The sequence below is a fragment of the Tupaia chinensis genome, unplaced genomic scaffold (assembly GCF_000334495.1).
Source record: "Tupaia chinensis unplaced genomic scaffold, TupChi_1.0 Scaffold144394_1, whole genome shotgun sequence".
NCBI lineage: Eukaryota > Metazoa > Chordata > Mammalia > Scandentia > Tupaiidae > Tupaia > Tupaia belangeri.
Window position 1 is genome coordinate 121,912 of NW_006204254.1, and position 24,007 is coordinate 145,918.

The 24,007-nt window shown below is 36.7% G+C and overlaps 1 pseudogene; it reads right to left on the reverse strand.

Annotated features, from left to right (window-relative positions):
- Nucleotides 1-6,479: 6,479 nt before the first annotated feature.
- LOC102475381 (olfactory receptor 7A10-like) lies at nucleotides 6,480-7,261 on the reverse strand (annotated as a pseudogene).
- Between the last annotated feature and the right edge of the window lie 16,746 nt (nucleotides 7,262-24,007).

Here is a 24,007-nt window from a genome sequence, read left to right on the forward strand (position 1 = left end):
TGGAATCTAGTATTTCTCATATATTATCCTCATTTTGTTGTTGTTGTTGTTGTTATTTCCTCTATCTTTTTGGTGGTTCTTTCTAGGTCAGAGGTTTTATCTTCTACATCAGAGATTCAATCTTCAGCATGGTCTAATCAACTTTTAATACTTTCAAGGGAATTTTTGATTTCCTCTATTTCAGACTATCTCTAATAGCTCCATCTGGTTCTTTCTCAGAGTGTCCATTTCTTTTTTCATATCTTGGAATGACTTCCTCATCTCCTGTAGTTCGTTGTCTCTTTTCTGTTCCAACTCAAAGAATTTGTTCATCATAAATGTTTGAAATTCTTTGTCTGACATTTTGGTAACATTTTCAATTAGCACAAAAGATGGAGGGGAGTTACTCTGTACTTTTGATGGAGATGTATTACCTTGTTTATTCATACCTGAGGCTCTTCTTCTACTTCTAGCCATTGGAAGATGTATTCACTTTGAATACCTCTAATGGAAATTTTCTCTGACTAGGAGTAAGTGACTTTTCCTTTTGCTGCAAATTAATGTTTGCTGAAGTCTCTTTTCTGTTGTTTTTACCAATGTGGTATCCAGAGGGGTACTCTTCTGAGGTGTCTAAAAAGCAGTATCTCTTTTTTCTCAGGAGGGTCAGTACAAGGGAAGATGCCAGAGACAGTTATACTACTCGGGGATTTCAGATATCTGATTATCAGTCTAGTCCTTCTGGTAGGGTGGAAGATGAAGATGAAGAGGAGAGAGTATTAGGTGAAACAACACAGGAGAAAAAAAAATACACAGACAAATTTTTAAAAAGTTGCATGCCGCCCATTAGCTGAAGGCCTGCCGCTGTGTCTGTGGCCTGCTGCTGGGGACAGGACAGGCTGTGGGAGGAGGAAGACCAGGAAATTAACAAGAGAATAAAGCTGAAAGATCCAAAACAGAAATTAATGGCTACCTACCTAAGGGGTGGGTGTGTGGGCTGGGGGTCTGCAGGTGAGGTGCGGGAGCAGCAATGTCCCTGCCTCATAATTGCTGACTGTCCAGAGGCCTGCCACTGTGTCTGTGGCCTGCTGCTGGGGAAAGAACAAGCTAGGGGGTGGGCACTTGGACTGGGGGTCTGCAGGTGAGGTGCAGGAGCAGCGATGTCCCTGCCTCAGATTCCGTGGCTGGCCAGCGGCCTGCTGCTGTGTCTGTGGCCTGCTTTGGAAGAAATATTTAACAAACAAAGGAATATAAATTTCTATGTGGAGAAAAAAAGTCTTTTAATTTTTGCTATATAAAATTGAAAGTTAAATAAATACATAAAAAATTTTCAAACTTGTAACACAAATTAAGAGTTGTCATATCTTTAGATCTTTCCATCTGTCATTATCACCCTATAATTATCACTTTGCATCCAATAATATTTCCAAAGATATGATAGTAGAGATGATAAGTGTAGATACCAGAGACTGTAGGGGAGGGAATTGGTGATAGATAGTGGGTGAGAGGGGCAAAGGGAAGAAACATTTAACAGAAAAAAGAATGTAAAGTTCTTTGTTGATAAAACAAATTTTTTTTTTGCTTTTTGCTTTATAAAAATAAAATTTAATAAAAAATAATCTTTTCAAAGAGCTATCATGAGACAAGCAGTTGGCATAATGTTTACATCACTGAATTCTCACATAGTTGACCATGGTTTGAGTACCAGACCCGGTGGCTTAAAACAGGCTGGGCACATGTGCATGGTTGCTCAAAATTCTGAGAGGAGAAGGAAGGAGAATGAATGGAAGCATAACCACCCCCCTGGACGATGATTTCTTGCTGTCTGTCTCTCTGTTGCCCTCTATTTCTCTAGTGAGTACACATGCTCTGTGACAAAAATCTCTCTAAAAAGAAAAAGCTGTCACGTTCACCTTTGTTTCTCAACTATTTGGTAATTATAAATGTATTTAGATCTTTTTATGCACCACAGGCTGAGATTTGACTATTACATGGATTGTATAATTTGATTTTTACATGTTAACATTCTGTGAGCTCATACTACATTTGCAGAAGTGGACTTCTGAAGAATTAAGGGATCTGCCCAAGGTATGAACCCAGCATGAGTTAGTTTTGATTCAGATTATGTTGAGACGTTTCCATGTCTCACGCTTCTGTCCAGTGGTTATCAATGGATAATTGTGCCCCTAGGAGACACTCAGTAGTGTCTGGAGAAGATTTGGGTTGTTGCAACTGAGGAGGTGTCCCTGAGACTTACTGGATTGAAGGCAAGGAGGTGCTCAACATCACAGAATACACAGGACATCTACACAGAGAGTTATTTAGCACAAATGTCAGTGGAGGGATGGGCCAGCAGGTGGCGTAGTGGTTAAGGTAACCAGATTCCACAGGGCCTACTGCATAGTTCATGTCTCAGACCTGGGAGCTTGAAAATGATGTGTGTGGATGCCCAAAATCCTGAGAGAAGAATGGCAAAGGGAATGTGGCATGACTATTCCCCCTGGGGGGAAGGGTGATTTCTCACTTTTCCTCTCTCTTTGTCTCTCCTAGTGAGTGTATGAACACTAAAGAAAAATAATTTCTAAAACTAGTAAAAAATAAAGATGTACGTGGGTGTCAAAATTAATTATATTCTGTGTGTATTATGTAATAGTGGAATGGTTATAGGGAATTCTGTTGTATTCTTTCATGGGATTGTACAAAAAGGAATATCTTGACAAATTAGAAGACCCCATGAAATAACTATTCGCATGCTGAGGAATCCTAAAGCAAAAATAATTTGGTGCCTGCAGGTGATGTAGTGGTTGGGGCCCTGGACTTCCACACGACTGCCCATATTCCAGTTCTAGACCTAGTGGCTTGAAAATCATGCCAGTCATGTATGTATCCTGAAGGGAAAATAGAGGAGGGATTGCAGCATGACCATCCCTCCTGAAGGATGATTTATCACTTTCCCTCTTCCTCTCTGTTTCTCTCTTTGTCACTCTCTGGTGAGCACACACAAACTATGGCAAAAACCTTAAAAATAAATGAAATAATAGTAATAACAATAATAGTAATAACAATAATACTCATAGGTTTACCAGAAGACTGGTGATAAAATCTATCTACAATTGAAAGGAATGATGGAATAGTTTCTTTTTATTTATTATTTTACTTTCTTTTATATATTTAATCACTATACATCATTACAACTTTTAAAATGAATTTACTCAACATGTAGTTTTTTCTACACCTCTAAATACTGTCATACCTGGTCTCAGCCAAAGTAATTTGAAGTCTCTAGTGATTCCCATCTCTTCTGAATCCTTACACTCAGGGCACCCACAGTGGACTTACACCTTAATTCACCATTTTCTTTCTAATTCTTTTATTTCTGTTGTTTATTTGCATTTCAAATACCATGTCTTCTAATAAAGGCTCTCAATAAATACCAGAACCAGAGAAGGGGAAATTGATTATGAAGTGAGGAGATCAATTACAAGAAAAGTGATACATGACAAGGATGGGGACAACAATCTTAGTGAGGTAACTTGTATCTTGTCTGTTAATCAAAGATTTAGACATGAAGTCCCAGGTCTGTATTCATTATCTGCAAGAAGAGGGTTTCTTTCTTTCTTAGATAGAAATAGAGAGTTGAAAGTTTGGGATAAACAAGGAATATTTATCTCTGAGAGGTGTTTGAACCCTTGGAATAGAATTTCCATAAGATCTCTTTTAGCATATACTTTCTTCCTTATTCTTTTCTCTGCAAGTATCTAGTCATTGAAAGCAAAGATGAAAGAGGATACACATTAAGGCTTGAGTCAGATGTTGAAGTTTTAATTGCCTTGGACCACTAGCATATATTGATATTAACAGTGGGTCACTATGGTCTTTGGTGCATTTCTGCAATTTCATGGAACCTTGCCTCAGCCATGTGAACAAATCCAGGCTACCGAGCTGCAGGAGAGGAATTGTGTAAGGGGCTAGTTGTCTTAGTCAAGGCCATCCTATATTATCCAATAGCCAGCCAAGTCCTCACTAGATGAGAAACCTCTCCCAACATCAGCAGCACTTCCTCATTTGACTCACAGATGACTACAGATACATGAGAAGACAAGAAAAATTCAGAAATATTGCCTTCCCCGGTCATATTAGTTAACAAAGGCATTACATTAAGACATTTTCTTTCAGGATGGCTTGTTCTGCAGCTGTAACTAACTGATACAATAACCAAAGTGAACAAAAATAATGGCAATTATAATAATCTCTTTTTTTATTTGTGGTCTTTTTTCTGATAGTTGAAGACTGCATTCATGATTACTCTGTTATTCAATTTTTTCAGAAGATCATATTTAAAAGTGTCTAAAATGAGTTTCCTTTCCAGGAAACCAGGAGAGGTTAGAAAGATAGGCACATTTGTACAGAAATACTTGTGACCCAGAATCACATAACTGCACAAAATTCAAGGTTACTTGTGAGAGGTGCTTTGATCATGAAAATTGAAAAGATATCCAAGCATAAAAGAGAGATCATGACAAAGTTTATAAAATATGGATATATTTAATATAGAGAAATATAAAGATTTATGTATTTAGGCAGCACATAAATTTTTAATAAGAAATAGGGGAATATCCACTTTGTAAGACAAATAATAATGTGATTGAATGTATGGAAGAAAATGAATTGAAAAAATATTTTAATTAATTAATCAATTAATTAAAATTAAAATTAAAAAAGAATAAGAAATAGGAAGATATTTTAATATAAAAATGATAAATCAAGCCATCTTTTACCAAAATGAGTAATCCACTTTATACATAAATAAAAATCTTTTACACATTATTCAATAGACCTGGATAATTAAGCAAAAAGTATTTTTGCATAGTAATACAATTCATAACTTAAAATTTGGTGCATCACATTTAAATTCATCTCTAATTTTAAGGCCATATAAAGACAAACAATTTATTGAAAGATGTCTTTCCAAGCAGAATCCACCTGGACACATGTAGGGGGTAAATACTTTTGACAGTGTCTGTGAAGGCCCAGTGAACTAGGCTAAATAAGAAACAAGATATTAAAGATGAGAATAAAACCTGGAACCAGAGATGGCATAATGGTTACATTGTTGGACTCCCATGTAGTTGAAAGTGGTTTTGGTCACTGACATAGTGACTTAATACCAGGCATATGTGCATGCATGCCCAAGATCCTGAGAGAAGATTGGAGGAGAAGGGGTTGTGGAATGACCACAAGGCCATCACCCCCTGAGGGGTTACTTCTCGCTTTCTGTCTCTCTGTCTTTCCATCAAACACACATGCTCTCTGGCAACAAAAGAAAAAGAAAAGATGAGAATAAAACCCAATAACAATTGGCCAGTAGATGGCGTAGTAGTCATGCTGGACTCCCACTTGGCCAACCATGGTTCAAGTCCTGAACATGGTCATTTGAAAGTCACTCTGGCTGCATGTGTGTGCATGCCCAAGATCCCAGGAGGAGAATAAAGGAGAAGGGACTGTAGTGTGACCGTCCACCTTGGGGGTGATTTAGAACTTTCCTTCTCATTGTCTCCATCTCTCTCTCTCTGGTAAGCACACACACCCTATGGCAAAAACCTCTAAAAAAATCCCAGTGAGAAGTTATAAACTAAAGTTGTTGGGCTAAACTTTACATTTTTATGAAGAACAGTTAAGGTGGTCACATGCCATGGAACAATGAACAGAAATATTTTAAATTGTGGTCTCAGGAATGTCTGTGCTCTATAACAGAAACTGAAAGGTTGGAAAATATAATAGCAGGGAGGGCAACTGCAGATACTAGATAGTAAGGGGTGTAACAGGCAGTGGGCAATAGGGGGAGGACAGGAGGAGAACAGGGAAAAAACAAACAAACAATATGTTTCATTAACACAAAAATTTTAAAAAATTTGCTGAAAATGTATATGGTAATTTCTTTGTATGAAATGCCCATTTTTTTTTTGGACAATTTTTGCCATAGGACAAGTGCACTCATGAGAGAGAGAGAGAGAGTCATTGCAATTGGGATGGCCATGCTGCAATTCCTTCTCTTCCATTCTCATCCCAGGTTCTGGACCCCTATGCCTGCAGGCCCAGCATGATTTTTTTAAGTCCTCATATCCAGGACTCAAACTGTGGTCAGCCATGTGAGAATCCAATGCCTTAACCATTATGCCACTGGCTGGCCACTGAGTTATATTATGGACCTTAGCCACCAAGCTTAGTTATTTTGTTCCCATAAGAAAATTATAGCATATGGATTTTAATAGAAGAAAGGGAAACTTCTTCAGTATGTGCCATTTGAGAGAAAATTATTTTTAATAAATTCATGTGGCTCGATGAAAGTAATGACAAAAAATTGTCTAAATATCAGAGTGGAAAATGAGGTATTTATGTTGTATAGAGAGGTTAAAAATCAAAGACATGGAAGTTCTGAAGGTAATTGAATGGAAATATTCTGGACAGATTTTTACCGTTAATGCCTGATGTTTTGAACCCTGCTAATAAGTGCACTTCTTCAATATAAGGACAGTTGATCCTTTGATAGTTTTTCTCCACAGGAAACTTCTCAGAGCTGTCTTTACATCTTTGTTTCTCAGACTGTAGATGAAGGAGTTCAGCATGGGAGTGATCACAGTGTACATCACAGAGGCTGTTGCACTTGAATGTGAGTTGTGGGTAGTAGTAGTACTAAGATACATACCTATACTTGTGCAATAAAATAAGGACACAACCAAGAGTTGAGAGGCACAGGTGGAAAATGCTTTATACTTCCCCTGAGCTGAAGAGATTGTACGTATGGAGAAAACTATCTTAGAGTAAGAGTAAAGGATCCCAGTGAAGGAACAACCAGCCAGCAGCACAGCTGCAAAATATAACACTATGTCCTTAATAAAAGTGTCAGAACAGGCAAGCTGGACCACCTGATTAATTTCACAGAAAAAGTGGAGGATTTCCACCTGTGTACAGAAATACAATCTCAACACCATTAAACTGTGTAATAGTGAAATCAGGACACTCGTGATCCAGGACATCAGAAACAGCAACACACAGAGCTGGAGGTTTATAATGACCGTGTAGTGCAGGGATGACAGATGGCCACGTATAGGTCATAGGCCATCACTGTCAGGAGGAAGTCACCCAACCCTGTAAAGAACATGAAAAAGAACATCTGGGTGATGCAGCCTGCATAGTTGATGGCCTTGCTTTGTGTCTGGATGTTCACCAGCATCTTTGGGATGGTGGTGGTGAAACAGATGTCCACAAAGGACAGGTTGGAGAGGAAGAAGTACATGGGGGTGTGCAGGTGGGAGTCTGAGATGGTGGCCAGGATGATGAGCATGTTTCCAATAACAGTGATTAGGTACATGAAGAGGAAAACCCCAAATATGAGGGGCTGCAGTATGGGTTCCTGTGAAAGTCCCAGAAATAGAAATTCTGAAATTCTTGTATCATTCTCTGGTTCCATGAGATGGAAGTGACTATCAGGAAAAAGAAATGAACATGACTACTTTTTCACTTAAAATTGCTTATGGAATTAGCTCACAGAGTTCACAAAAATTACTTGTGACCAGTAGATGGTGTAATGGTTATGTTGCTGGACTCCCACATAGTTGACTGTGGTTGGAGTTCCAGACCCCGTGGCTTAGAACTCATGCTGGATGTGTGTGGGTGGGTGCCCCAAATCTTGAGAGGAGAATGGATTATAAGGGATTGCTGTGTGGTCATCCCCTACTGGGAAGGTGATTTCTCACTTTCTGTCTTGCTATCGCTCTCTGTCTCTGGTGAGAACACATGCCCTATAGAAAAAAAACTCTCGAAAAATTTTACTGACATAGTTGAAATGTTGTAATTTATGTTTTTAGGTTAAGAAATTAATTTTTATATTTTTTTTCATTGTCAGGGTGCACATAATTGCTAGAGAGACTGTGAAACCAGAATGGGTGGTAATCACCCTGCAATGGGTCATGGTCATGCCACAATCTCTTTTCCTCTGCCTCTCTATTCTGCCATGATTTCCAGCATGCATGCACACACAGAGTGTTTTTCAAGCAGGCAGGGCCAGGATTTGAACCATGGGCAACCACAGGAGTTCCAGCTTCTAGAATCACTAGGCTGCAGGGGTGAACCCATCATCTTTATTTTGTGTAAGGTTCTTCTTCCCTTTAGCACACTCCACCCTCCCATGCTATGTATGATTGAGAATTTCTATCCCATTCTCAACCTTTCTCCAAATTCTCACATGCATTTGAGTAATATAAACTGAAAGCCCACAAAATTCCATGTTCTACCAGGTAATTAATATAAGGTGATAATAAATTTAAATATTTAACACTTATTGGTGGATAGTACAAACTGATAAATAAAAAATCAGTGACACCTCACATATCAACAAATGCTTTGATTTGAAGACAATGAAATTATATAGAAGTGAGAGAGTAGATGGAGTACTATCAGCTGGCAGATAAGATGATATTTGAACAGAGATTTCAGGGAAGAGAGGAAAGGAGCTGCCAGGATATCCGGGAAGTAGACATCTTGCAGAGGAAATTTTTTAAAAAAGAGGGAGAATAATGAAATGTGTCAGAAAATGTTGAGAAATGATGGGGCCTGATGATGCTGAAACTTGAAGACACTAAGAGTTCTTCAGACATGTGTGGTCCTAGCCCTCTATAAATGCAACCCTCTAAGAACATAGACACAGCAACCAGATTCCATTTGGCAAGATTCGCATGGGCATGTGAACTTGGAGTCACATTGTGGTATGACCACTTTGTGCTGTGTATTTATAGAAACATTTAAAAGGAGAAAATAATGGGGAATACATAACCAAGTAAATAGAACAGATTCAAAACAACTGTATTCAATAAAATGAAATAAGAATATAAAATAAAGTATTTTTTAAATGTAAAAGAATAATTTAATCACATCAATGTAGGTCCTATTATCAGTTTAAATAGAAAAGACCTGCATATAAAAATAGTAAAATATATATTTTTAAAGAAGAGATAGAATAAAAAGTATCAAAGGTACCTACTGTTAAAATGTTGTACCAAATGAACAAATGAATTAAAATATGCTATGAAAACATATACTTGAATTTAGATTAACACAAAAGAATGTGTTATACAAGAGGGTAGAATATGATCATAAAGCTAAACAAAGATTTAATCACAAAACACATGTGGTAGTAATGAGAAAAACAAATGTGAAATGAGATGATCAATGTTACAAAAATTATTACTACTAATGATTCAGAATATGTTCTTAAGTTTAAAAAGCAATGAGGGTGCCCAGCATGTAGTGTGGGGGTTAAGGCACTGGATCCCACATGGCTGACTAAAGGGTTCAAGTCTCAGACCTGATGGTTTGTAAATCATACAGGTACATGTGTGCCATGCACCAAATTCCGAGAAGACAGTGAAGGAGAGGAGATTGCAGAATAATCATCTCCCCTGGAAAGGGGGTAATTTCTTTCTCTCTGTTTCTCTCTCTCTCTCTCTAACTCTCTTTGGCAAGCTCATATGCCCTAGAGCAAAATTAAAGAAAGGAAAAAGGGAATAAGGGAAAAGAGATGGGTATGCAATATGATTGACTGATAGATGCACCCACACAAAATTTAAAGTTTATCACACAGTACCTATCATATTTACCTATCATCCATTTATCATAGCTAAATAAAAAGTAGCAAATGTACTACAATAAAACCCCACAATTCTTAAAAAGAATAAAACTAAAAAACACCCAATATGTAATAGAAAAGAATTTGCAAAGACAATTTCCAGTAAAGAAAAAGGCTAACAAACTCCAAAATTTTCTGTCTCAACAGTAATGAAATAATTGATGTATTAAGTTCTTTAGATTTCCCAAGTGTCCTATCAAATAAAATTTATTTTTTCTTGAGACTACTCAACTTGAGAGAAGATACTGCAAAATACGTCTCATTAACCGCTTTTGCAAGGTAATATTTGTAAGCCATCCATTGGGTTGATATTTGTGATGAATATAGAAACATGCTGAGGATGTGGTGAAAGAGGAACATTGTTGGTGGGAATGTAAACTGGTCCAACCACTGTGGAGAACAATATGGAGGTTCCTCAAAGATCTACAAATAGAACTACTATATGATCCAGCAATTCCACTCCAAGGTATCTACTCAGAAGACAGGAGAACACTCAGTTGGAAAAATACTTTCACAACTATATTTATTGCAGCACTATTCACGATTCCTAAGACATAGACCCAACCCAAATGCCCACAAATGGATGAGTGGATTGAAAAAGTTTGGCACGTATCCATGGAATATTATTCAGCCATGAAAAAACAAGGCCCTGGAATTTGATAGAAAGTGGACAAACATGAAAGATTTGTTGCTGAGTGAGGCAAGTCAGGTTATGAACAAGAGACATTGTATGTTTCCACTTAACATATACTGACTGCCTGCACTCTATGGTAGAAACTGAAAGACTGGAGGACATAAAAGCATTAAAAATTCTTATGGACACTAGAGACAAGGCGAAAGAAGTGTGTGGGAGGGGAAGAGCACAGGAAAGATAATTTGGAGGGAACTGGAGCGGGAAGATATCTGGGGGACACAGATGTAGTTTGTTATCTGTTGATGAAGATGTGTATAGTATTCTCAAGTGGACTGAGATGTATATCATGCTGGGTAAAGTCTCTTTACAATCTAAATGATGTATAGTTATTGAATGTATAAATAATAATAATAATAATAAAGGGAAAAAGAGAAAAGGAAAAAAAACAAGCAAAAAAATATAAAAAGAAACATGCCCAAATACATCCCATCTTAAAAGTAAATAAAATAGTCCCCACTTCAGTGTACATCTCTCCAAATGTAATACTTGATTTTTCTACCCACTTATAGCATTCTTCATGGAAATGTCCTAAGTTTATTGAAACCCCTTTACCCCTCCTGTTTCTTCTTTGGTCTTCTTCAATTCAATTTCCGTTTTCATCATTTAATTATTACCTGCATTGCTGAGTCTAATAGACTTCTTTTTAAAACATATTAAATAAATTAAATACAAATTAATTAGGTAAGCAAGCAAGCAAGCACAGTGATCTTGCAACTCTGGGCTATGCTGGTTAGGGCTCTCGGTGACCTGAGGTGAACATTCTCAGCTTCCATTCTCTGTGAACCTTTACTGTGTTACCTGCTGGCTCTCAGACTCACCTGGTTGGGATTTCTGAGAAGGCAATGTCCATGTGAGAGTCTGAATTCTTTCCTTGATGGATAATCATAGAGACCAAAGCTCTGTTCTCAGACAAGGTAGCAAGAAGGAATGAAGTATTGTTTTCAAATCTAGGTTTAGTACTACAGAGAAAAAGTCAACCACATCATGTCCCACACAAGACAATAGCAGAAGAGGTATTTACAACTCCTGATATCTGCTTATTTGGCACTTTTCTCGCTTGCGACTCCAACACCTGGGCATTTGATATCCCTGTGGGACAATGGTCTGGGTAGAAAGAAATACTTTCCTGATCACTGTCTTTTCCCAAGAGATCAATTTAGAAATTAGGCGAACACTGTCATTAATATTCTTCCTTGAATTCATCTTCCTCCTGAGGTCTAACCTCAGCACTTTTTCCCAATTCCAAGAAGAGCATAAAAGAGAAGGGATTGTGGCATGGCCATCCCCCCTGTGGGGTGATTTTTCACTTTATTCTGTCTCTCTGGCTTTCTAACAAGTGCATTCACTTGAGGGGGGGGAAAAGAAATTTCAAACTTGTAGCACAAGTTAAGAGCTGTAAATGATAGGGCCAGCAGTTGCCATAGTTGCTAAGTCACTAAACTCCCACATGTCCAACCACAGTTAAAGTCCCAGGCCTGTTTGCTTGAAAATCATACCAGATGTGTGCATGTGTGTGTATGCATCTCCAGAATGTCAAGAGAAGGATGGAGAAGAGATTATGGCATGTTCACTCCCCTTGGGGGGTTCTTTCTCACTTTATCTCTCTCTCTCTCTGTCTGTCTGTCTGTCTCTGGCGAGCACACATGCCTATGGCAAAAACCTGGGGGGGGGAAGTGCTTCTATTTATACCTTAATTTATAAAATTTTTGACAATTAAAAGAAATGTATTTAGATCTCATAACCAACATATAGAAAGTGCTTGTTTTGTCCTCCATTGAACCTATTTGTGTCTTTTAGTTGGAGAATTAAATCTATTAACATTCAACATTATTATTGATATATTTGGACTTAGCCTTGTCATTTAGTTCCTTCCCTCTTACTTCCTAGTTGTTTTGTGTACTCTTGCTTCTATTTATCTTTTTCAGTTCTACTATCTATTTTAGTTTTCCAAGTGTAGTGTTCCTTTAACTATTTCCTGAAGAACTGACCTACTTTTGGTGAATTCTTTCAGTTTTTGTTTATCTGGGAGTTTTTTATTTCCCCTCCTGCTCATATAAAGTATAGTCTTTCTGGGTATAGTATTCTTGGCTGAAGGTGTTTTTCTTTAGATCTGTTTATGCACCATAGGCTGAAATTTGAATATTACATGGATTGTATCATTTAATTTTTACACATGAACATTCCATGAGATCATACTATTAGAAAATTATTCTACATTTGCAGAAGTGGGGCTCAGAAATGTTAAGTGATCTGCTCAAGGTATGAACCAAGTAACAGTTAGCTTTGACTTGGACTTCATCAGGATATTTTCAGGTCTTGTGCTCTGGGCCAGTGGTTATCAACCAGGATAACCTAGCCTCCAGGGGACACTCAGTAATGTCTGGAGAAGATTTTGGTTGTTATAACTGAGGAGATGCCAATAATACCTAGAAGATTGAAGCCAAGATGGTGCTCAAAATCCCAGAATAAACTGAACATCTACCACAGAGAATTATCTAGCACGAATGCCAATGGTGGGGTGGCAGATGTCTTCCAAAAAAGGTTGGATTTGTGAGAAATAGCTTTCCTTGGTGAGAGTATGTCAGGGCTGCAGGGCCACCACTCAAGCAGGCAATTATTCAGCTATACTAAAGGACAAGTGTAAACTGCATTGAATTCATAGTAACCCTGGGGGATAGTATTTCACCACAGTTCATAGCTAGCCATGCAAGGTATTCTATTTGTTTGATAAAACTTTTAAAGAAACCCAGGAGCTGGCCATAGTGCACTGGTCTGGAAAATCTTAGAAGTCGTAGTAGTTAAGATATAGGTGTAGGACCCAGCAAGTGGCATTATGGTTACATCACTGGAATCCCATATAGTCAATCAGGGTTCAAGTTCCAGACCCAGTGGCTTAAAACTCATGCCAGTGTGTGTGCATGCACCCCCAAAATTCCAAGAGGAGAATGGAGGAGAAAGGATCACAACATGGCCACCTCCTCTGGAGTGATTTCTCCCTTTCTGTATCTCTGTCTCTTTATATATCTCTAGTGAGTGCATACATGCTATAGCAAAAATATATGAAGAAGAAGAAGGAGGAGGAGAAGAAGAAATGTGGGTGGAACATAAACACTATCTAATATAGATACAGAACAGATGGTTTGTACCCTTAGATTGTTGTTAGGTGCTTACCGCCTTTGAATTTAGAGATGTGGGATGACCACATTGGGGTGGTGTGAGTATATTGGTAATATTAGCATAGGATGAGCACATTCGTGTGGGATGAGCACACTTGTGTGAAATGAGCACACTGAGGTGGAATGAGCATGTTGTACTGAGATTGCAACACTGTGGTAGTATGAATATATTGGAGTGAGATGAGCACATTGATATAGAATGAGCACATTGGGGTATTGTGAGTACATTGGGATGAGAAAATTTGTGTGGGATGAGCACCTTGGTGTAGAATGAGCATTTTGGAGTGACAAGAGTATATTGAAGTGGGATGAGCACATTTGTGCAAAATGTGCAAAATGAGCATGTTGGTGTAGGATGAGCACACTGGGGTGGTGTGAGTATATTGGTGTGATATGAATGCATTGGAGTGGTGTGTATATTGGTGCAGGATGAGCATGTTGTTGTGGGATGAATGCATTGGTGGAGGATCAACTCATTGGCATGGGATGAGCACATTGGCATAGGATGAGCATATTGGGATGGTATGAGCATTTTGGTGTGGGATGAGCACATTTGTATAGGATGAGCACAGTGGATGAAATGAGAACCTAATAACCAATATGAACATATCAGATGTCTGTTTACAAGTTAGAAAAAGTGCAATCAGATAGACAAAATGTGGTTCACACAGGTAGTGAAAAAGGTGACAGAGAAAATCAATTAGTAAATAGAACTTTTGGTACACAAAATAGAAAATTAAAATGTTTAATCAAAAGATATGAAGCCATCCTTCATAAAAGGATATTTGCTAATTGTACATAAGTATTATAAATGTAGCCTCAATGTTTATGCTATTGAATGCTCAGTTTCATTGTTTTGTTTTGTTTTGTTTTTTCTTAGAGAGATTTTTGCTATAGGGTATGTGCACTAACCAGGGAGATAGAGAGAAAGAAAATGAGAAATTACTCCCTAGGGGGATGGACACACCACACTTCCTTGTGTATCCTTCATAAAAGGATATTTGCTAATTGCACATAAGTATTATAAATGGAGCCTCAATGTTTATGCTATTGAATGCTCAGTTTCATTGTTTTGTTTTGTTTTGCTTTTGCTTAGATTTTTGCTATAGGGTATGTGCACTAACCAGGGAGATAGAGAGAAAGAAAATGAGAAATTACTCTCTAGGGAGATGGACACATCACACTTCCTTGTGGAGCCCTTCTTTTCAGAAAACCCATATAGGTGAGTCAGAAAATTTGGTCGGTACTTCAGGACACATTCAGAGAGAATAGATGTAAGCATGTGCATGGAATCACCTGAGAGCCAAGCCAGCCTAGTTCAGATCCAAGAGGTTGTTGTGGTTTCTTGCTTGCTTAGTAAATAATGTACTTAGTTATGATGCTAAAAAGAGAATAGGGGCTGTCAGGTGGCATGGTAGTTGAGGTGCTGGACTCATATGGCTGACCACAGTTTGAGTCTTGGACCTGATGGCTTGCTTTCTCATTTTCTCTTTCTCCCTCTCTACTTAAATTAAAATTATAATAACAAAAGAAAAATTATACAAGTAAAATAATTCTTTTTCTATACATTTATTTATTTTTCATTTCATTTTCTTCCATACATTCAATCACATTATTATTTGTCTTACAAACTGGATATTTCAACTGGTGAACATTTCTCCCTAGTACTGTTGATAAAACTACAAAATATCTTCTTTAAAAATAAAAGAGAGAAGGGAACATTGAACTGATTCATGAAGGTGAATGTTGATAATTAAAGGTTGGTCATGGAAGCCTAATTAAAAGGGAAAATAAGAGGCTAATAGAGGTTTCTGTAAAAGTAGAACATATGTCCATGAATCTTTGCAATTAGGTGGAAAGGAGAACTATTGGGCATCACATATGGAGAATATTTTCTTATTTCTGAGATAAAGTATATTTGAGTATGTGTCCACATTGAAGAGAAAGACCTGGTTCAGCATATTGTTTGAAAATACTGCCTAGCATTAGAAGTTCTTCAGATATAGATTTTGTGGTGTATTCTCTTACACTGGGCATTCACATTTTTAAAAAATTAACAAATTCACAGTGTTATTTTGTGATTATTTTCTTACTTGAGAAACTGAATGTTTTGTGGGTGTCTTAGATGTTTACCACTTTATTGCAAATTTTGTGACATCTTTGGTTTTTAATAGTGGGTTTAAGCATCTTCATTTATTATTGTATTTTTAAAAGCATATGCATTGGAGTTACCAGCTTTGATGTGTATCATTTGGTTGTTTTATGTAAGTATTTATTTATCTGGAGGAAATGCACAAAAGTTTATAAATTTAGTGTAACCCAGCTCATCAGTTGACCATACTGTGTCCCTCATTGCTTTTTATTTTATAGTTTTCAAATGAAATTGAAAACTTCAAATAGTCAAATAATGAATTTCTTGGATTAGTTCTTTGTGTATTTAATTTCTTTCAAATATGAGGGTCATTTCAAAAATTTATGAAAAATAAAATTGATATACCTTTTAAAAACATAGTCTTTCAACTAGCAAGAATAAATAAATAATTTAAAATGCTTCAGCTATAATGAATAGGGGCACATTTACTCACACAAAGTAGAGTATAACCAGGATTTACAGAAGAGCGTGAAACATTTTATTATTTTTTCACATTGTCTACATACCAAATAGATTATTTTTGTTGTTTTTATTTTATAATTTTAAAATTTACATTTAATCACTATACACCCTTACAACATTCAAAATGATTAGTCCCAGAATGAATAAAGTGCACATCAGTCAAGTCATAGATATTACCATATACCGTATCATCAACAGTAAATTTTCATTTTGTTTCTGTTAAATGTTTTTCTCCTGATCCCCTCTCTCCCACCACTAATACTCATCTCCTCCTATACTATCTCTAGCATCTTCAGTTGTCCTCCTTGCTATTATACCTTCCAATATTTCAGTTTCTACTATAGCATACAGATATTCTTTATATATTTTTTTCTTTTTTATTTTTATTGGAAATTTTTCTTTTTATTTCTATTTATTTTATACATTCAATCATGCTACCCAGTTGACAAAGTAAATATTCCAATATGTGTACATTTCTCACCTGTCCAGTTCATCATACTAGAAAGTTATCTTTATATATTAAGCAGGGACATGCAATGTCTCTCTTTTATATTCTGGCTTCATTCACTTAGCATTAAATCTTCCATATTTATTTACTTTCTATCGAGTGACAAGGTCTCATTGTTTTTTATGGCCAAGTAGTATTCCATAGTTTATATGTGCCACATCTCTTATTGTAAAGGAAATGGAAATCAAAACCACAATGAAACACCACTCAACTGTAGTCAATATGGCTAAGACTAGAAAAATATACAATGATCACTGATGGTGATGCTGTGGTAAAAATGAAACTCTCTTACACTGTTTGTGGAAATGTCAAGTAACACCACTGTCGAGAACAATATGCAGGTTTCTCAGAAACTTACAAATAAAACTATTATATGACCCAGTAACTTCATTCCTGGGTATTTGTCTTCATTTAATCTTTTCTTTATTTTAATTTTGTCTTTATGGTAGAGTGAGAATGCAAATATATGAGAAAGAAAGAGGGAGAGAAGAGCACTCTCCACAGTGTTTAGTCACACTGTGCTCCCCTTCCTTCCTATCCTCCATCCTGTTAGATCTGGACATTCACGTGAATGACCTAATGTCTCAGTCTCTTAGCCTGACTATGCTGAATTCTTCCTTTTTAAAAGAGGTTTTAGCTATAGGTTTCATGTGATTGCCAGAGAGAGAGACAGAGACAAAGTGAGAAATCACCACCCCTCATGGAAGATGGCCATGCTGCAATCCTTTCTTCACTCCTCCTGGGATCTTGGGCATGCATGCATATGTGCCAAGTGTAATTTTCAGTTTACCAGTTCTGGGACCTGAATGTGGTCAGTCCTATGAGAGTCCAGTGACATATCAACTATGCCACCTGCTGGCCTCTGGGCTGAATTCTTAAACTGTGCTTGCCATTTACAATCTGGCTTCTCCTGAACAGTGCATCACCACTGTACCCATGAAGCCAGTCCTTGAGTTGTTACTTTTGAAGGTACCACCAGGTGTTGTATAATAATGTTAATCCTCTAAATATAGTTACAGATACTGGAGAGAAAAAAAAATCTTAGCGCAGACAAAAGAAGAATTAACTAGTTCAGTCAACATTAAATAGGAATAAGAAAGACTTCTCTCCTAATGTTTCACATTAATTTAGAAAAAAAGTAGGAAGGCAAAATATTGATGTCACAAGGAGGTTTGGTATTGTCAGTTGAGGATGTTTTGTGACTTTGTCAACTGTGTTGGGGAGAGATGTCCACCTGTTGAAATATCCATTTTGTAAGACAAATAATCATGTGATTGAATGTATAAAAGAAAATGAGATGAAAAATAAATAAATTTTAAAAATAATGTCTATATTGTATTATTCTGTGTGTATTTCTTCTTTTGAATTTTTGCTTTATTTCTCCTCCTTTTTTTTTTCCTATATGAGTGTTCAATCCCAAAGTGTGTTGGAACCAAAAAAATGTCATTTCTTTTGTCCTTGGAGAAATTAGCTTTTGCTCTCTAATTGTGTTTGATTAGCCTCAAGAGGATATAATGGAGGTTGAAATTTCTCCAAAAGTAAAGAAACTTTTTCTTCCTTAGATTCTCTCAGGGATGCCTGAGCTTGTTAGATGTTTCTTTTTTTCTCTCTCAGGTCCAATTAATTCCTCTCTCACATTATTTCTTGGGCTAATTGTTTATATTTTTAAACACAGGAATGGAAAAGTGATGCCCCAAATTTACATGTGTATGAGAGATTTATGAATTGGAATTTCTGGGTATCATTTCTATAGTCTTTTGGAGAAAGATTATATGATATTAACAGCATGGCTTGTATTTACTTCTTTCTAATCATGTGGCTAGAGCTGAGAAGAACATGGTATTCACACATCCTCTAGACACCATATTGAACCACATGTGTACATGTGCTCTGTGTGTGCATGTGTGTGTGTGAGTGTGCACTTGCATGCCTTTAGGAGTGAGATCAGATTTCAGTGAAAGGAGACCTGGGCTCAATATGTTTGAAAAATGACCTCTAATAGATAAAGGGTATTCAAAATGTAATCATTTTCATAATGAACATTATGAAAAAACTATGCCTAGATTTCAAAATTTTTTGTACCAAAAGAAAGCCTACTTAATTCTGTTTTACAATGAGCTTTCAAAATCTTCTAATAAGATATTCTTCAGAGATCTAGAAAAGACAATTATAGAATTTATCTGGAACCATAAAAGACCTCGTATTGCAAAAACAATCCTGCGTAAGAAGAATGGAGTAGGAGGCATATCACTCCCTGATCCCAAGATATACTATAAAGCTGTGGTCATCAAAACAGCATGGTATTGGCATAAAAACAGACATGTGGACCAATGGAAGAGAATAGAGACCCCAGAAATAACTCCCAAAGCTTATAGCCAACTGATCTTTGACAAAGGATATCAGTCAATCCATTGGGAAAAGGAAAACCTCTTTAGTAAATGGTGCTGGAAAAACTGGGTATCCACCTGCAGAAAGATGAAACTGAACCCCCATCTTTCACCATTAACAACAGTCAACTCAAAATGGATCAAAGATCTGAACCTAAGACCTCAGACAATAAAACTACTTGTGGAAAATGCTGGGGAAACTCTGGGAGACATTGGAGTAGGCAAAGACTTCTTAAATAAGACTCCCAAAGCACAGGCAATAATCCCTAAAATAGACAAGTGGGACTATATTAGACTAAGAAGTTTCTGCACAGCAAAGGACACAGTAACAAGTGTGAACCGACAACCCTCAGAATGGGAAAATATTTTTGTTAAATATGCCTCAGACAAGGGACTGATAACGAGAATACATAGGGAACTCAAGTGCCTTATGCGAAAAAAAATGATTAACCCGATTAAAAGATGGGAAAGTGAGCTGAACAAAAGTCTCTCTAAGGAAGACATACGAACAGCCAAAAAGCATATGAGGAAATGCTCGACATCCCTCATCATAAGGGAAATGCAGATAAAAACCACAATGAGATACCACCTAACCCCTGTCAGAATGGCAAAGATTAAGAATATAAAAAGTGATAAGTGTTGGCGGGGATGTGGTGAAAAGGGAACCCTCCTACACTGTTGGTGGGAATGTAAACTAGTTCAACCACTGTGGAGAACAATATGGAGGTTCCTCAAAGATCTACAAATAGAACTACCATTTGATCCAGCAATCCCACTTCTGGGTATTTACCCAAAAGACAGGAGAACGCTCAGTCAGAAAAGTGCTTGCACATCCATGTTTATTGCAGCATTATTCACAATTGCCAAGACATGGAACCAACCTAAATGTCCACAAACTGATGAATGGATTGGAAAAGTGTGGTATATATACTCTATGGAATACTACTCAGCCATAAAAAATAACAAGACCCTGGAATTTGATAGAAAATGGTCAGATATGGAGGATCTATTGCTGAGTGAAGTAAGCCAGGCTATGAAAGAAAGATATTGTATGTATCCACTCAATATATACCGACTATCCGCACTCTATAATAGAGAGCAAAAATTCGGAGGACATAAACACAGTGAAGGTACTTAATGAGAATAGGACAGTGTGGAATGGGGTAAGTGAAGAGAAGAGGATAGAGAAAGATAGCAAGTGAACAATAGAGAGACAGGACGTTAGTGAGAAACAGATAGGGGTTATTAACTGTTGATGATGACATGTATAGTATTCTCAACTGGATTGGTCTGAGAAGTATTTCATGATGGGCAAAGTATTTTTACAAGCAAAACGAGAAATAACAATTGACTGTTTTATAAAAATAATTAGAATAATAAAAATAATGATTGGGGAAAACAGAAAAGATATTGAATGTTGAAGTGGGGAGATTAATGTCTCTGTACTGACTGACATGCATGGCATTCCCTTTTGAAAAAACAATGTAATACAATGTAAAGTTATATGTAATCCAATGTAATATAAAGAAGATTATGATGATAATAAAAAAATAAAATTGAAAAAAAATCTTCTAATAGAGGTCAGCATTCAAGGCAACACACGTAAATACAAAGAATATGCATTTTTTAAAATGAAAATAGGACTGTGTAATAATGCTACTTTGTCATTTGTTTCCTTCATTAATGGCATTAAAGATCTCCCATAAGATAACAACTCTAACAGCTTTGTAAAGGTACTATAATTTACTATTCTCATAGTTGAATCACTAGGTTATATTTAGTTTTCACTCTTAAAAACAAAGTTGCATTTTATGTCTTTTTGTGTGTATTGTATATACACACAAAACCACCAAAATATCTGAAAGGAAATGTAGCAAAATGTTAACAATAGTTCTCTCTATGTAATGAAATTACAGATGACATTGGAAAGTTATATTTTTTTTATGACAAACATTTTTGTAAATAAGAAAATAATAAAAATAATGTTTTCCAAAAAAAAGAAAGGAGGGAGATGCATTTCAATTCACACGGCACCTTTGAAGCCAACTTAATAAAGCATAATGCAGGCCAGTAGGTGGCATAGTGGTTAAAGTGCTGGACTCCCACATGGCCAACTGCAATGTGCGTCCCAGATCCAGCAGCTGCTTGAAAAACATGTTGTGCTCATGTGTGTGGATTGTCAAAACCCCAAGAGGAGAGTAGAAGAGAAGGGATTGTGATGTGGCCATCCCTCCTAGGCGGGTAGTTTTACAAGTTCCCTCTCTGTCTCTCTAATGATTACCTCAACACTACTCCACCTGCTAGTCTGTTTTTCTTTATAGTACCTGGAACCATTCAGCGTATTTATTTTTCTTACATTAAAATTTTTATCAACTATAATATTGTACATATTTATTGAGTGCCATGTGATTTTTCAGTACAAGGATACAATGTGTGATGATTAAATCAGAGCAAATAGCATATTCATCACCTTGACTATTTCTTTATCTGTTTATATTTGCTTTTACTGACTTGTATTTTTTTTCTCTGTCATTACTTTTAGCACTGTTCATTTATTGCATAGATAGTGCCTGGACCTTGATCATCACTCAATTTAAATTCCTCAAATGTGTGAAAGGATTTCTCGTTCAAGTTTTTGAATACATGACCTTTTGCCAAGTGCAGAGAGCAGGACATGACTTCTGAATCAGAGATGGCACAATGGGTTACAGACCCATTTACAAAATGCAGAAATGAGTGTCTTGACTATAGAATATAAATAATAGAATCTCTCCCAGGCAAGCACCATGTGTTTGTATCATGTTCTCTTTTTCTTCTTTTAGAAGATTGCACAACTATATTTATTGGCACACTATTCATTATTGCTAAGACATGGAACAAACCCAAATGTCCACAAACAGATGAATGGATTGAAAAAGTGTGGCATTCCACTCCATGGAATATTATTCAGCCCATAAAAAAACAAGTCCCTTGAATTTGATAGAAAGTGGACTAATATGGAAGATTTATGTTGAGTGAGGCAAGTCAGGCTATGAAAGAGAGACATTGTATGTCTCCACTTAACATACAGACTGTCCAACCTCTATGATAGAGACTGAAAGATTGGAGAATGTAAAAGCATTAAAAATTGTTATGGACACTAGAGACAAAATGGAAGGAGAGTGTGGGATGGGAAGAGTGCAGGAACAGAAATTAGGGGGGAAAATGGAGAGATAAGAAATATGCAGAGAAATGTTCACATATTGAAATGATCACCTTGTAAGCTAAAAAATGTTATTGAATGTATTAAAAATGTAAAAAAAATTAAATTAAAAAAGAAAGAAATATGTGGGACATAGACATAGTCTGTTATCTGTTAATGAGGGTGTGTATAGTATTCTCAACTGGACTGAGATGTGTATCATGCTGGGTAAAATCTCTTTACAATCTCAATGATGTATAGCAATTGAATGTATAAATAATAATAATAATAAACAAAAACATTAAAAAGATTGCTTTCTTGTATAGAAGAAAATCAGTAAATAAAATCTGATTATAAAAAAAAATCACATCAAACACATGGATCCAGGAAATCATACATCAATTTCAAAATTCCTTATTTTGGGATTTTTGGAGAAACCTGGACTGCAAGCCTTCCTCTTTGGAATGTTCCTGTTCATGTACCTGATGACCATGCTTTGAAGCCTGCTTATCATCCTGGCCATGATCTCAGACTCCTACCTGCACACCCCCAAGTACTTCTTCCTCTCCAACCTGTCCTTTTTAGATATCTATCTCACCTCCACCACCTTCCCAAAAATGCTAGTGAACTTCCAGACACAGAACAAGATCATCACCTATGCAAGCTTCATCACTCAGGTGTACTTTTACTTCCTTTTTCCAGTGTTGGACAACTTTCTCTTGACTCTAATGGTCTATGGCCATCTGTCACTCCCTGCACTACATGGTTATCATGAATCAGTATCTGCAGACTGTTGGTTCTGGCATCCTGGATCCTGAGTGCCCTACATTCTTTGTTACAAAGCTTAACAGTCTTGCAGCTGTCCTTCTGTATACACCCAGAAATCCCCCACTTTTTCTGCAAACTTATACAAGTAGTCTACCTGGCTGTTCTGACACTTTTCTTAATTACATGATGGTGTATTTCACATCTGTGTTTCTGGTTGGTGTTCCCCTCGCTGGTATTGTTTACTCTTACTGTAAGGATTGTTTCCTCCTTACAAGAAATGTCATCAGCTCAGGGGAAGGATAAAGCCTTTTCCACCTGTGCCTCTCACCTGCCCATTGTCTCCTTATTTTATCGTACAGGCCTGGGTGTGTACATTAGTTCTGCTGTGACCCATGACACACAATCAAGTGCAACAACCTAAGTGATGTATAGCGTGATCACACCCATGTTGAACCCCTTTATCTACAGTCTGAGGAATTAAGACAAAAATGGGGCTCTGAGAAGACTGCACAGGGAAGCCATAAAAGGGCCATTTTAAAATGTTCTTTTTTAAGAATTATTTTATTTTTAATATTATTTATTATTTTAACTTGACCAGAGAGAGACAGACACAGAGAAAAAGGGAAAGTGTGATAGCAAGCCATCAGCTCTGAGACTCAAACTGTGGTTGGCCATGTGGGAGTCCAGTGCCTTACCTCACCACATTCCTAGTTGGTCCCAAAAGTGTCATTTTGAAAGAAGTACCTAAATCATGAGACTTTACACCTAGAGCCAGATGTTAATTGACACAAAAATGAAAAGTTATTTGCTGATGATAATGTAATGATAATATCTTTACTTTGACTAATATGCACTGTATTTGTTTTGGGAAAACAGGTTGTACACCGTAAACATATTTAGTGGTTAAATGTAAACAACATTATAATAATACTAAAAAATTCTTTAATCAGATCACGGAAAAGTTTTCCTCTCTGACCTTTCTATTTATTCCCTAAAGCTTTAGTTTCTGTAATTTCAA